This window comes from Physeter macrocephalus, chromosome 8 (assembly GCF_002837175.3).
Source record: "Physeter macrocephalus isolate SW-GA chromosome 8, ASM283717v5, whole genome shotgun sequence".
Lineage (NCBI taxonomy): Eukaryota > Metazoa > Chordata > Mammalia > Artiodactyla > Physeteridae > Physeter > Physeter macrocephalus.
The window spans coordinates 7,623,385-7,637,266 of NC_041221.1; positions in this window are offsets into that span (position 1 = coordinate 7,623,385).

Below are 13,882 nucleotides of genomic sequence, written 5' to 3' on the forward strand. Positions count from 1 at the left end.
CAACTGTCCTGTGGAGTAAATCTCTCCAAGGGACCAAGGGAGTGTGACAAGCCCTGGCATAGAGGCTTCGGTGGTACCAAAGGAAAGGGGACCTAGCATAATGGTGAAAAGCTCAGACACGTCTTCTAGGAGTTTACCCTGCAGATATAGTCATATATGTGCAAAATGGTGAATGGTGTGTGTACATATTAGGTTATTCATTGAGGTATTGTTTGTAATAACAGAAGGTTGGAAACCACCTAATTGTGAGGGTAGAGACAGTTACATAAATGTTGGTACTCCACACACTGGAACACTGCACCTCTCCTTAAAAAAAAAAAACAAGGATAAAGAAGCTCTCTCTGCATTGATACAGAAATAGAAACATCTGGAATATAGTAATCTACGTTTTGTGTAAAAGGCAGGCATCTGATAAGAAAATATAACTGTACTTGCTTGTATTTGCACAAAGAACCCAAAGGCTGCAACAGAGCTTTATAAAGAGTGGGGATAGAGGGACTTCCCTGGTGGCTCAGTGGTTAAGGCTCCGCACTCCCAGTGCAGGGGGCCTGGGTTCAATCCCTGGTCAGGGAGCCAGATCCCACATGCATGACGCAACTTAGAGTTTGCATGCCACAACTAAGGAGCCAGTGAGCTGCAACTAAGGAGCCCACCTGCCACAACTGACCCAGTGCAACCAAATAAATTAATTAATTAAATTTAATTTAAAAACAAACAGGGTGGGGACAGAGATGGAGTGGATGGGAACCAGGGTAGGAAGGGGACTTTTCACTCTGTCACTTCTTATGCTGGGGTATGTTTGAGCCATGTGAATACATAATCCACTAATAAAATGAAAATTTAAATGAATAAGGAGACCATCCAGACAACAGGTTTCCCAGAGTGAGGAGTAAACTGGATGTATTGAATAGGCCAGCGACTATCAAAATCCTAGAACGCTCAGCTAGGAGGTTAGGAATTGATCAGAGAATCATCGGAAGTTCTGAACCAGAACATAACATCGGGAAAAATCTTCTCAAGGTAATGTATAGAAACCATCAGAGGGAGGAGAGGCCCACATGGGGAAGGGGTGGCACCTCCAGGTACAAAATGATCAGGGCTGAGACCACTAGTGGTAATGGGACTGGAGACAGAGGTTTTCAAGAAAGATCTAAAATGAAAAGTTCCAGCTGATCTTGTCACATACCAAGTACTGCTAGAAATAAATGGGTCATAGTCACAGAAGTGTTTTTTTTTATGGCTGCACCATGTGGCATGTGGGATCTTAGTTCTGGACCAGGGATCGAACCTGCACAGGAGTTATTTTTGCCATAAGAATATACTTACTCTAATTGTTTTTGACATATATCTCAGCCTCCTAAAGTATATGCCAGCTAGTTTGCGGTTTTTTTCTCTATGCCCATATGTTTAGGTTTACCTTTTTGAGATGTTTCCTCAAGGTATAAAATCTAACAATATTTTCTGTTGTGTTCTGTGAAAATCTTTGGCTCTATGTCTAGTAAATATTCCAACTTACATTAATAAAAACGTACATGTTCAGATGGGTTGTTTTGTTTTGTTTCATTTTTTTCGACTGCACCGCAAGCAGGTGGGATCTTAGTTCCCCAACCAGGGACCGAACCTGTGCCCCTGCACTGGAAGCATGGAGTCCAAACCACTGGACTGCCAGGGAATTCCTCAGGTATATTTTTTTAATATTTATTTATTTGGTTTTGCCGGGTCTTAGTTTCAGCAGGCGGGCTCCTTAGTTGCGGCTCCCCTGGCTCCTTAGTTGCAGCACGTGGACTCCTTAGTTGCAGCATGGCATGCATGTGGGATCTAGTTCCCTGACCAGGGATCGAACCCGGGTCCCCTGCATTGGGAGCGTGGAGTCTTATCCACTGAGCCACCAGGGAAGTCCCCCCTCAGGTGTATTTTCAATACATCTCATTGCCCCTTGGATTATTATTCTATTCATACATTCTTTATTGAGGATAATTTCATTGATTCAGCAAATATTTATTGAGCATCTGTTATGAGACATGGTATGGCAAAGATCTCTAGTTGTCTCTTAGCATCCATTCATTTCTTCATCCATAACAGCAGAATTTTTAGCGGGATGCACGGTCGTCCAGAATAACGACTCTACATCCCAGCCGCCCCTACAGCTAAGTGTGGCCACGTGACCAGCTTCACAACAGGATGTGAGAAGAAGCAGTGCATGCAACATTTGGGTCTTATCCTAAAAGGAGGGGAGAGCGCCTTCCCCTCCCTCTCTGCAGCCTTCTACTTGAAACTCAGGCATAGCGACAGGACACCTGAGATCATGAGGATGGTGGCGACATGTGGGGAAGGTGGAGTAACAGTTCAGACAGAGCCTGAGCCCTGCACAGCTCCAGACCATCTCCCTCCACACTGTTATATGCAAGATGAACCCCTGTCTTGTGTAAGTGACTAATACGAGGAGTCTCTCAAGCACAGTCAGATTTATATCCATCCCAATACACAGATTGCTCTGGGTTCTGGGAATACAAAGTAAAGAATAAAGTTCCACTCTGTTGGGAAGATAAATGCTTTAAAAATTAACACAATTTGTTCATTTAAAAAGCATTTGGGCTTCCCTGGTGGCGCAGTGGTTGAGAGTCCGCCTGCCGATGCAGGGGACACGGGTTCGTGCCCCAGTCCGGGAGGATCCCACGTGCCGCGGAGCGGCTGGGCCCGTGAGCCATGGCCGCTGGGCCTGCGCGTCCAGAGCCTGTGCTCCGCAACGGGAGAGGCCACAGCAGTGAGAGGCCCGCGTACCGCAAAAAAAAAAAAAGCATTTATTGGGGTTTCCCTGGTGGCACGGTGGTTACGAATCCACCTGCCAGTGCAGGGGACACGGGTCTGAGCCCTGGTCCGGGAAGATCCCACATGCGGCGGAGCAACTAAGCCCGTGCACCACAACTACTGAGCCTGCGCTCTAGAGCCCGCGAGCTACAACTACTGAGCCTGCGTGCCACAGCTACTGAAGCCCGCGCACCTAGAGCCCGTGCTCCACAACAAGAGAAGCTACCGCAATGAGAAGCCCGCACACCGCAACAAAGAGTAGCCCCTGCTCGCCACAACTAGAGAAAGCCCGCGCAGCAACCAAGACCAAACACAGCCAAAAATAAATAAATAAAATAAATAAATTTATTTTAAAAAACAAAAAAAAGCATTTATTGGATGGACCTAGAGATTCTCATACTGAGTGAAGTATGTCAGACAGAGAAAAACAAATACCATATGATATTGCTTATATGTGGAATCTAAAAAAATGGTACTAATGAACTTATTTACAAAATAGAAATAAAGTCACAGATGTAGAAAACAAACTTATGGTTAGGGAGGAGAGGGAGGTGAGGGATAAATTGGGAGATTGGGATTGACATATACACACTACTATGTATAAAACAAATTCGTTAACAAGGACCTACTGTATAGCACAGGGAACTCTTCTCAATACTGTGTAATGACCTATATAGAATTTTTAAAAGAGTGGATATATGTATATGTATAACTGATTCACCTTGCTGTACAGCAGAAACTAACACTAACACAACATTTTAAATCAACTATACTCTAATAAAAATTTTAAAAATAAATAAATAAATGTCATTTATTGAGTGTCAGTTATGTACCAGGCACTTGATCTAGAAGCAAGGGTGAAATAAGGCCACGGGCAGGAAATGAGCAAAGTCATTTACCAGGAACATAGGGGGGAGGCAGATGCACGATGGTTCAGGACAAATGGCCCCAGAGGAGACTGGGACAAGGAGAGATGCAAAAGCCCTGTATTTCTTTGCTAGGTCTGCCATAACAAAGTCCCACAGATTAAATGACTTCAACAACAGGAATTTATTTCCTCCGGTTCTGGAGGCCACAGTTTCAAGATCAGGATATCAGCAGGACTGGTTTCTTCTGAGGCCCTCTTTCCTTGGCTTGTGGATGCCTGGCCATTTTCTCCCTGTGTCCTCACATGGTCTTCCCTCTGTGTGGGTCTGTGTCCTAAGCCCTTTTTTTTTTTTTTAAACATCTTTATTGGAGTATAATTGCTTTACAATAGTGCGTTAGTTTCTGCTTTATAATGAAGTGAATCAGCTATACATGTACTAATCCCTTCTTATAAGGACATCAGTCATATCAGATAAAGGCCCACCCATATGACCTCATTTGACCTTAATTACTTCTTTAAAAACCCTATCACCAATTACGGTTATGTTCTGAGGTACTGGAAGTTACAACTTCAACGTATGAATTTGGAAGGGGTACAATTCAGCCCAGAAACCCCCCCCCTTTTATGGGGTGCTAGTTGCACAGCATAGGGCCATGCCCACCATCCCATGCAGATGGGACAAAAAGTGGCCATCACCGTGGGCTCAGGTGAACTCTGAAGGCTCTCAGGCATTGTGTGTGAAGTCCCCATCCTGGAGAGCCAGCCCAGGTCCGGCCGGCATGTAGCTGGTTTCACTGGAATCCTGGTGGCTAAAGACAGGTCAGGTAAGCAGGAGACTCAGCCCAGGGGTGAAGGTATCAAATGATTCTAGTTACAGTTCCTATGTGTGTGGGTTTTCCACACGCCACCAAGCAATTCTCAGACACCAGCTGGATGTCCTACAATCCAACTCAATTCTGACACCATCTACCTGGAGACAGCGTCAGGTCCCACAAGTTAAGGGCTCAGTCCTGCAAGGCTGTCCCATGCCCCCAACCCAACTTCAGCAGCCAGTCCCAAGCCTAGGCTGTCACTTGTGCTTCTGACTGACCAGCCATCTATCAGAGGTTCCAACACCCTCCTCCTTGGATTCTATTAATTTGTTAAAGCAGCTCACAGAACTCAGAGAAAAATCTTCTTTCTAGATCACCGATTTATTATAAAAGAATATAACTCAGGAACAGCCAGATGGAAGAGATACCTAGGGCAAGGTCTGGGGCAGGGGCCCAGAGGTTCTGTCCCCAATCCCTACGTGTTCACCAACCTGGAAGGTCTCTGAACCCTGCCCTCTTGGGTTTTTATGGAGACTTCATTATATTTCTTTTTTAAATAAATTTATTTATTTATTTATATTATTTTTGGCTGCATTGGGTCTTTGGTGCTGTGCGCAGGCTTTCCCTAGTTGCGGCGAGCCGGGGCTACTCTTTGTTGTGATGCGCGGGCTTCTCATTATCTTGGCTTCTCTTGTTGCAGAGCACAGGCTCTAGGCGCGCAGGCTTCAGTAGTTGTGGCACGTGGGCTCAGTAGTTGTGGCTTGAGGGCTTAGTTGTTCCGCGGCATGTGGGATCTTCCCCAACCAGGGCTCGAACCCGTGTCCCTTGCATTGGCAGGCAGATTCTTAACCACTGCGCCACCAGGGAAGCCCTAGAGACTTAATTATATTTAAATCATGCTTGAATAAATCACTGGCCACTGGAGATTGGTCTAACCTCCAGGCTCTCTCCTCTCCCCCAGGAGGCTAACCCTGTCACCAACCACATGATTGGTTCACCTGGCAACGAGCCCCCATCCTTAGGTGCTTTCCAAAACTCACTTCATTAACGTAAACTCAGGTGTGGTTGAAAGGGGTTTGTTATGAATATTAAGACACTTTTTCACTCTTATCACTAAGGAAATTCCAAGGGTTTTAGGAGCTCTGTGCCAGAAACGGGCAAAGACCAATACATATTTGATCACAATATCACAAAGTATAATAGTGTCCATGGGAAAGAGGGAAAGAGTAAAGCAGAGGTGCTAAGTTAGTCAGTTCATGGGACCAGGGCTGAAGTCCAGGGCAGGGGCAGGGCCGGTACTGGCAGTGGGGATGAAACTGTGCCCCTCAGGTTGGGACTTGAACCTGGCCAGGACCCAGACTGGGGCTTGAACCCACTGTCTTTTGTTTTATTTTATTTAGTTATTTTTTTGACCACATCACACAGCACACGGGATCTTGGTTCCCAGCTGCTCCGCGGCATGTGGGATCTTCCCAGGCCCGGGCACGAACCCGCATCCCCTGCATCTGCAGGCGGACTCTCAACCACTGCGCCACCAGGGAAGCCCCCACCTCCCACTGTCTTTTAATTGGGATCACACACCTGGTCTCAGCACTTAATGAAGTTCAGGTTCTTTATGTTTCCTTGCAGAAGGAATTCAGTGAGAGACAAAGTGATAGGTAAGAAGTGGATTTATTTAAAAAAAAAAAAAAGCGGGGGCGGGGGAATTCCCTGGTGGTCCAGTGGTTAGGGCTCTGCGCTTTCACTGCAGGGGGCCTGGGTTTGATCCCTGGTTGGGGAACTGAGATCCTGCAAGCAGAATGGCCAAAAAAAAAAAAAAGAAGTGGATTTATTTAGAGAGATACACATTCCATGGACAGCATGCAATCCGGCTCAGAAGGCGAGAGTGGCCCCAGGGCATGGGGTTGTCACAGAAAGTGAAAGTGGCCAAGGGAGAAACACACCCCACAGAGTGAGGACCATCTCAGAAGGCGAGAGGCCCTGAAATAGAGGGTGGTTAGTTTTTATGGGCGGGGTAATTTCATAGGCTAATTAGCGGGAGGATTATGCCAACTCTTTCAGAGAAGGGGTGGGGATTTCCAGGAACTGGGCCACCACCCACTTTTCAGCACCTGCTAATGTATTATTACAATGAGCGTATAATGAGGCTCAAGGTCCACTGGAAGTCGAATCTTCTGCCATCTGGGGCCTAGTTGGTTCTAACCAGTTTATGTCGTATCCAATGGTCACGTCATTCTTTTAAAGGTTGCGCCCTGCCCCCTCCCTTCCTGTTTTAAGGACATCAGAAAGGACTGGTGCAGGGATAAGCGTATTCCTCCATCCTCCAGGCTGCATCCACGCCAACGGAAATATAAGCTTTCAGGTAGAATCAGCGCATATCGTGGAATTGTATGATAATCTCAGGGTCATGTCCTGCAGGACAGAGCCCCATCTTCATGTGCCCCTATGGGCAGGCCGCGCCAGTCCTTAGGGAGATCCTCTCCCTGATCATGTGCCCAATCTTTTGCTGAACTGGGACGTAGTGGACTGGTGTCTGTGTTAGGCGTGAGCCTGACACACCTACACGAACTGACCAGCGGGGACCACTCAGAAGGTTGCAAACCCTTAGTTTAAAAGGCTACACCCAATCTCATGGATGCTTCCTGCTCTTCATCAGAGGGAATGGGCAGTGAGATGAGCAAGTTTACTCATCTTTATTTCAAAGGTTTGAAAAAAACTGCATTTCCAGGGACTTCCCTCATGGCGCAGTGGATAAGACTCTGTGCTCCCAATGCAGGGGCCGCAGGTTCGATCCCTGGTCAGGGAACTTGATCCCACATGCATGCCACAACTAAAGAGCCAGGATGCCACGAGTAAGACCCAGTGAAACCGAATAAATAAGTAAAAATAAATATTAAAAAAACAAAACAAAACTGCATTTCCAGGAGCCATAGATGCCAAGGGTTGTCCTGCTTTCTCCTCTTCATACTTTGTTTTCTCCTCTCTTAGCGCCATTAAAATATGTATACATCAAAAAGTGTTTTCGGGTTTCCCTGGTGGCGCAGTGGTTGAGAATCCGCCTGCCGATGCAGGGGACGCGGGTTCGTGCCCCGGTCCGGGAAGATCCCACATGCCACGGAGCGGCTGGGCCCGTGAGCCATGGCCGCTGGGCCTGCACGTCCGGAGCCTGTGCTCTGCGACGGGAGAGGCCACAACAGTGAGAGGCTCAAAAGGCTCAAAAAGTGTTTTCACTCTCAACACCATAAAAACCCAGAGGGCCAGAGGAAACAAGGAGGGTCTGAATTCAGCTTATCAGAGTAGAAGCAGAACTTCAGCGTGAGCCAGAGCCTGGACGGTCGCTTTTGCGGATGAACTATGGGTCTTGCTGCCACCATCTGGTCACCTCCCCAACACCATTTATCCTTCCTGTGGACAGGCCCCTGGACTGCCAGGTGAGATCAGTTCTAACAGGCGTCTTCTGTGTGGCACATTGCTAAGCCCCTGTTAAAAGAAAACCACAGGACCAAAATGGTGTCACTGTCACTGGTGCTGAAAGCCCATGATACCAAACCCAGATTTAATACCTGGCCTAATTGCAGTTCTGACTTTCCCCAGAAATTTGATCTTAACCAACCAGTTTGGAATTTTCTGGTCAACACCAAGTCATTTGGGCCCTCTCTGTTCCCCAGAGGAAGAAGAAGTGATCTGCATGATAAAACCCTTGCTTTGGGACTTCCTGGAGATCCGGTGGTTAAGACTCCAGGCTTCCACTGCAGGGGATGCAGGTTCGATCCTTGTTGCGGGAACTAAGTCTTGGGGTGCGACCAAAAAAAACCCTTGCCTTTCCCTCTCCCCAAAACGAATGTCCTGGACCGAAAAGAATCCTTTCTTTTCTTTTGCTAATAGCTCCCCTGCCCCACCCTTCTTATAAAAACCTTCCGTTTCTGTACAATCCCATGGAGCACCCGCCCTTCTAGCTGCCAGACAGGATGCTGCCTAATAAGTGAAACGCCTAGTAAAGCCAATTAGATCTTCAGATTGACTTGGATGGGTGTTTTTTAACACTCCAGACTCTGGAGAGAGCCCTCCTGGGTTCATGTCTAAGCCCTGATTTTCTGGGTTACCTTGAAGAAATGATTTAAAATCGTATTGTTCACTAAATTTCTTTTCAAATTTGCATATAAACTTCCTAATGTAGGCACAGAACTTGTCTATCTTGTTGGCTGCTGAAACCCCAGCACTAGAAAGAGTGTTCCACACATAGTGTTACAAAAGTATTGAAGAAGTCAGTAGAAGAGGTAATAGAGATATGAAAAGATATGGATGTGAACATTAAACTTTGTTCTTCTGAAAAAAGAAAAATGATTTAACTTCTCTGTGATTTGGTTTCCTCCCCTGTAAAATATGGATAGTACTACTCTCTCCCTTATACATCTGAGTGAATTAATATCCGTAAACCACAGTGCCAGGTAGATAATTAACGCTCAGTAATTGTTAGCTAAAGTTACGATTGCTATTAGCTACTATTAGGGCAGTAGGCACACCATTTCCTGAGCTTCTGTCATCTCACTCCTGAAACGGAGAGGGACTAGGAATTGACACCAAAGGTCACTTCTAGCTCAAGATCTGGGGTCTGGCTTCCCTGGTATTGCTTACCATAACTATATCTGTATCTATATCTGTCTCTGTAGCTATCTTTTTTTCTTTCCACACAGCACTGCAAAGGAGCAGGCAATATGTAACTGTGCGTTTCTTTGTCCTCCTATAGACACAATGAAAAGAGTGAATCTTAGATACAACAATGGAGGATGTATTGGGGAATTCCCTGGCGGTCCAGTGGTTAGGACTCAGCCCTTTCACTGCAGGGGGCACAGGTTCAATCCCTTGTCCTCGGGGAACTAAGATCTGGCAAGCAAGTAAGCTGTGCAGCACTGCAAAAAAAAAATATTTAAAAAAGATAGATGGAGGATGTATTCATTTCCTGGGGCTGCCATAACAAATTACCACAAACTGGGTGGCCTAAAATAACAGAAATGTATTCTCTCACAGTCCTGGAGGGCAGAAGTCTGAAATCAAGGCGTCTGCAGGTTTCTTCCTCCTGGAGGCTCTCAGGAAGAATCCCCTGAATGCCTCTCTCCCATCTTCGGATGCCTGCCGCAATCCTCAGCGTTCTTTGCCTTGTGGAGGTATAATTCCAGCCTCTGCCTCTGTCTTCACGTCTTCTTTCTGTGTCTCTACTTCATATCTCCTTCTGCCTTGCTCTTTTTTTTAAAAGATTCTTTTTTTTTGATGTGGACCATTTTTAAAGTCTTCATTGAATTTGTTACAATATTGCTTCTGATTTATGTTTTTGGGTTTTTTTGTGGCTGCGAGGCATGTGGGATCTTAGCTCCCTGACCAGGGATCGAACCCGCATCCCCTGCATTGGAAGGCGAGGTCTTAACCACTGGACCGCCAGGGAAGTCCCTGCCTCTGCCTTTCTCTTATAAGGACACCTGTCCTTGGATTTACGGTTTGCTCTAAACCTAATTTCATCTGCAAAGGTCACACTCACAGGTTCTGGGGGCTAGGACTTAGACATAACTTTTGGGGCCACTATTCAATCCTCTCTAGGCAGAATAACACCCTGTTTCCTTTGGGGACAGCCTGAAGTAAGATCGTATTATTTATTATAGGCCACATGTGGATAAAACATTGCTTTCTATGTTCTCTCCTTTTGGGCGTTAGGTCAACATACATAATTAAATTGGGCCACTGCTATGTACTTCTCATTTTCTTCTGAAGCTAACCATAGTTACAGCTACACACTCTCCAACACCTACTATGTGTCAGCTGTCTTTGTAGACACCAGGATACAGCAGTGAACAAAAACAGACAGAAGCCTTGCCTTCATGGAGCTGAACTCCTACTGGGAGAGGCAGAAAACAAATAAAATAAATAGATTTTTTAAAATAGTAAGTTAATATCGAAAAAAAAAACCCAAAACACTAATTCTAGAGGCTACATACTCCCCCAATGTTCGTAGCAGCATAATTTACAATTGCCAAGGTATGGAAGCAACCTGTGTCCACCAACAGATGAATGGATAAAAAAGATGTGGTATATATATACAATGGAATACTACTCAGCCATAAAAAAGAACAAAATTTTGCCAATTGCAGCAACATGGATGGACTTGGAGGGCATTATGCTCAGTGAAATGAGTGACACAGAGAAACACAAATACTGTGCGATATCATTTATATGTGGAATCTAGAAAAATACAACAAACTAGTGAATAAAACAAAAAAGAAGCAGACTCACAGGTATAGAAAAAACTAATAGTTACCTGTGGGGAGAGGAAATGGGGGAGGGGCAATATACGGGTAGAGGAGAAAAAAGGGTCATTATGGGATTATATGAAATCATGTGTGTGAAACTTTTGAAAATTGTAAAGCACTGTAGAATTTTTAAAAAAAGAAGCTAGGGACTTCCCTGGTGGTGCAATGGTTAAGAATCTGCCTGCCAATGTAGGGGACACGGGTTCGAGCCCTGGTCTGGGAAGATCCCACATGTCACAGCGCAACTAAGCCCACAAGCCACAACTACTGAGCCCAAGTGCCACAACTACTGAAGCCCGCACGCCTAGAGCCCATGCTGCGCAACAAGAGGAGCCACCACAATGAAGAGTGGCCCCGCTCGCCGCAACTAGAGAAAGCCGGCGTGCAGCAACGAAGACCCAATGCAGCCAAAAATTAAAAGATTAATTAATTAATTAATTAATTGTAAAAAGAAGCTAAAAATAGTATGTTAAATGTGGTAGGTCCTACGGATAAAAATAAAGCAGGAAAGGAAGGAGGATAGGCAATGCTGAGGGATGTATGTGTGTGTGAGAGAGAAAGGGAGACAGAGAGAGAGAGGTACTTTAAACAAGTGTCCATGGAAAGCATCATCCTCACGGGACACTTGAGTAAAGACTTGAAGAAGGTGAGAGGCAGGTACACCCGAAAGGTGAGTGTTTCTGGAACGTTCCTCGTGCCTTAACAGTCCAGAGGCCAGGGGCTTTACGGGGAAGGATGGAGGAGAGGGCAGTAGATGAGATCTGAGAAGTAAAGGGTGTCAGGAGAGATCAGGCAGGGTCTCATAGCCATTGCTATGGTCTGGCTTTAACACAGGTAGTATCTGGAGATGGTTCCAGTGTCCAAATGTCAGTTATCACATGGTTCAGCTAGGGACATCCACAGTTATAAAGGGAAGCTTGGTTACAGAACGTTTCCGCCATTCACACTTTGAACACAAGATTCATGTTAAATTTTTTTTTCAAGAGCAAACTCAAGCCTTAAAATAAGAATTCAAAACCAAGTATATTTCATCTAGCAATCTCACTTCTGAGTATATACCCAAAGGAATTGAAGCAGGGATTCATGAATGCTGTTCATAGTAGTATTATTCACAATAGCCAAAAGACAGAAACAACCGAAGTATTTACTGACAGATGAATGGGTAAACAAAAGTGATGTATCCATACAATAGAATATTATCCAGCCTTGAAAAGGAAGGATATTCTGACACTTGCTACAACATAGATGAACCTTGAAGACTGTTAAAAAACAAAATTCAATTGAGTAAATTTTAAAGATCTTATTGGTTTTATTCAAGGATTTATGAATCAGGCAGCATCCACTCCAGCAAATAAAAAGGAGCTCTGAGGAGCTGTACAAATTGAAAGACTTTTTTTTTTTTTTTTTTTCCAAATGAAAGACTTTTACCGGCAGAAGGGAGCAGGAACAAGGAAGTTAATGGGGCAAAAAGCAGATTGGTTTTGGCAAGGTCACTTCCCTTTAGGGGATGGCAGGATCTATCAGGCATATTATCTCACTAGTGCTGAGCAGGTGACTCCTGATTGGCTAGTTTAAGATTCCATTTCTGAAGGAGGCCAAACTGTAATTAAGTCTTGATTTTGGGGTGGGGAAGGGGGGTTGATAAACTGGGATTGACATAAACACATTACTATATATAAAATAGATAACTAATAAGGACCTGCTCTTTAGCACAGGGAACTCTACTCAACACTGTAATAACCTATATGGGAAAAGACTCTAAGAAAGAGTGGATATATGTTTATGTATAACCAACTCACTTTGCTGTACAGCAGAAACTAACACAACATTTTAAATCAACTATACTCTAATAAAATTTTTTTAAAAAAATAAAAATAACACCCCCCCAAAAGAAAGTCTTGATTTGGCACTATGGGGCTTAGCATAACTGACTCCATTTGGGGACTGTTATCTTGTTTTTAACAGGATTTTATGCTAAGTGAAATAAGGCAGTCACAAAAGGACAAATATTGCATGATTCCACTTATATGAGGTACCTAGAATAATCAACTCATAGAACAGAAAGTAGAATAGAAGTTACCAGGGACGAGGGAGGGGGAAATGGAGTTATTATTTAATAGGTAGAGTTTGTTTGGGATGATGAAGAGGTTCTGGAGACAGATGATAGTGATTACTGCACAACAATGTGAATGTGCTTGATGTCACGGAACTGTATACTTTAAAATGGTTAAAATGGTAAACTTTAGTTATTTGTATCTTGCCACAATTTCAAAAAAATAAAAATTAATTAATTAATTTAACCCCCCGTCAAAATACCAAATATATTACTTATTCCCATGGAACAAATACATGTATTTTAGTCTCAAAAAACTCTTTTAGAAAACAACAACATCAACAGCAATAACTACATCTTGTAACTTCTAAATCAGCTTTCAGAGGTACAGGGTGCTTTGTGGAGTGGATAACAGGAAATAGGTTCTGCCTAAACAGAAGGAAAGGAAATGGTCATTTCCCCGCCTGTCTTCAGCACTGTTTATGTAAAAATATTCTGCCCTCTTAGATGTTTTGACTTTTGGTATCCTTCTCCTAGGCAAGCCGGAAACCCTGAGGGTTAACATCTTTACTCTTTGTTTTTCAGCAACAGCTGAAAGTCAGCATACGAAAAAGAATTTTTAATTAAAGAGAGCAGAGCAAGAAACAGAACCTTGGGCTTCCCTGGTGGCGTAATGGTTGGGAGTCCGCCTGTCAATGCAGGGGATGCGGGTTCGAACCCGATCCGCGACCCGTGAGCCATGGCCGCTGAGCTTGTGCGTCTGGAACCTGTGTTCCCCAACGGGAGAGGCCACAACAATGAGAGGCCTGCGTACCGCAAAAAAAAAAAAAGAAACAGAACCTCAATTTTATTTATTTCCCACACCACCTCTCAGGCAGGAATTTACATACTTCAAGTTATACAAATTTTCCCAGTTTCTAAACCATGGTCCTAATTAAGTTTAAGATTTCTATACCCTTCACCAAATACTTCGTCTATCATAAAAATCTTCCTTGGATCCAAAAAAGTTTAAGAGATTGTTATAGGGGGCTTCCCTGGTGGT